Raw genomic sequence first — 2,866 nt, forward strand, 5'->3', positions numbered from 1 at the left:
GTCTCCACCAGAAACATTAGAAGGTCCACTACAGTTAGCCTTGACAGCAAGGCCACGTCAACAAGCTACTGTCTGGGGCTTGATCTAGATAAATGCAAGACAAAGAACAGAAGCTTCCAGAGCAAAGAGCAATGTAACATCCGCAGAAAACAAAGAGCCAAGCAAGGAGGAGGGTAATATGTATGAGCAGCTACTTGGGGTCTAACACTTTGTAAGTCTTGGGGAGGGCAGGAGTTACCCTATTTAACATATAAGCAAACTGAAGGGCAGAAAGTTTTAAACTGGAACTTCTCAGGAGAGATCTTTTACTACGTGAGACCCTTTTTTATCTGAAAATTTTTACAGGAACCTAGGTATTTAAAGTAAGTATACAAATTAAACATTTACTGATAATAAATTTCAAAGAAAGCATTTTAAACAATTCCTAAGTAAATATATCATTTTACCATTTATTAAAGAAGAAGGCAAATTTGCATACTAATAAGATGGATGCCTTTGTTTATTTTTACATAAAGAATTAAATCTTGCCTCAATATTTAATATAGTAAGGCATAGAGCATCTTCAGTATAATAGATGTTTTGATTTTATAATCATCAGTCCTGAGAGAACAACTTTCCACTAATACATAGAGCAAAGCGGCAGAAGTATGCTTAGGGCAATCTCATAAGTTGTGAAAAATTCTGTTCTAAGGCTAACAAGAGGGCTCAGTGGATAAAAGCATTTGCCATGTAAGCATGCCAACCTTTCAATTTCCAGTCCTACATAAAGGTGGCATGAGAGAACTAACTCCACAAAGCAGTTCTTTGACCTACACACACACACACACACACACACACACACACACACACACACACACTATGAACACAAACATTCTTAAAATGCTTACGTTTTAAAAGTCTATCCTAATCCCAAGTCTAAAATTCATTTAACTTTTTAAAATATAAAGGAATTAAAACAGTACTTTTTACTTTGATGTATAAAATAGTGTGTATGTGTCCATGTATGTGCATATGTGTGCAGATGACTTCAGACGCCAGAATTGTGCTGGATCCCTGGAGCTGGAGCTATAACCAGTTGTGAGCTACCTAACTGCATGCTGAGAACTGAACTCGGGGCCTATGAAAGAATGACAATCACTCTTAGCCAGTGAGCCATTTCTCCAGCTCATCAAACAGCAATTTTAAAAAAATCACACATTCCAGCCGAGACTACACAGTGAAACCTTGTCACAAAAAACAAACAAACAAAATTACACATTGTAACATAATATGATCCAAAGATGTGATTCAAAAATATAATATATATGCTGAAGTATGGTGGTAGAAAATACTTAAAGGCTTTTTCACAAAATTAACAATTATGCCCAGTTAGGTATGGTGGCACACACCTTTAATCCCAGCACTCAGGATGCAGATTTCTGTGAGTTCAAAGCTAGGCTGGTTTATATAGTGAATGCTAGGACAGCAATGACAACATAGTGAGACCCTGTCTCAACAAAACACACACTTTTCTGTAAGAGAAGAAAACTTTGTATTTAGTAAGTACACAGCAGTCCCTAGCATATAATAGTCTTGTATCTGAGCTAAGGTATTTCAGGAGCAATCGTTGTACTTACTGCCTGGCAAGACAGCATGTGTAGAGAGGTGTGCCCTTTGTACACACGGAAGCAGCCTTCAGGGAAGTTGCTGATGCAACATAGGCAAAGGCTTCCAGACAACTCATGTGCATTGTATGTCTGACTTTGAGCTGGGTTTTGTTTTGAGCTTGGTCTCGTGATTCCAAGGCTGGCCTTGAACTATGTAGCCAAAGATGAGTTTAAACTTCTCTTTCTCCTTCTTTTGCCCTGCTAGTGTTGGGATTACAGGCTAGTGCCACCATGCCTTTTTAAAGGTTAATTAATCAATTTACATTCTGACCATTTCCCCTTTCCTCTTCTCCTCCCAGTCCTTCCCCCACCTCCCCTCCCTTACTCACCCACTTCTCTTTTTCTCTTCAGAAAAGTGGAGGGAGGCCTCCTATGGGTATCAAACAGCCTTGGCATATCAAGTAGCAGTAAGACTTGGAGTACCCTCTCCTATTAAGGCTAGTCGAGGTAGCCCAGTAGGAAGAAAGGGTCCCAACAGCAGGCAACCGAATCAGACAGCCTTCGCCCCTGCTGTTAGGAGTCCCACTTGAAGACCAAGCTATACCACTGTAAATGAAGTGCAGAGGGTCTAGGTCAGTCCCAGGCAGGCTCCCTGGCTGCACCATGCCTCATTTTATGCAGTTTCTGGGATCAAAGCCCGGGGTTTTTGCATGGTGGGCAAGCACTCTCTACCAACTGAGCTACATCTTTAGCGCCTGGATTTGAATTTTGACAGTTGTGTGTTCAGAAACTTTTTACTGCTGCCAAATTCTCCCCAGGGCTCACATTGGCTCATGACTAACAGTTTAAGGGACTGTGATTTAGACAACTTGTCCAAGATCATACATCTAATAAATGGCAGAATTACTCAGGTTACCTGTAACCTAAAATAAGAATGTGAGTGAGACAACTTCCATCAACTCGTGGGTTGCAGAAGGCAGATGAGAGGTGATGAAGATATTTCAAGGAGGTACATGTAATGTATAAGATCAAGATGGGGCTTCTGTATGGTAGGGTGTGTCTGCAATCTGACAGCACATCCCTATTCCAAACCCTTTCTAACCTACACAGTACAATCGCCTGTTCCCACTGGAAGGCTTGGGCTCTGTCCATCTCTTCTGGTGTACTTGAGGACGTGACCTAGAAAAGCTGTTGTAGACACATGACTTCTACTTAAACTTCCCCCCTGTGAGGCTAGATGAGCCACCATTTCCCCCAAGCACTTTCCTTCTGGAGGCAGC

The sequence above is a fragment of the Acomys russatus genome, chromosome X (genome assembly GCF_903995435.1).
Source record: "Acomys russatus chromosome X, mAcoRus1.1, whole genome shotgun sequence".
Classification (NCBI taxonomy): domain Eukaryota; kingdom Metazoa; phylum Chordata; class Mammalia; order Rodentia; family Muridae; genus Acomys; species Acomys russatus.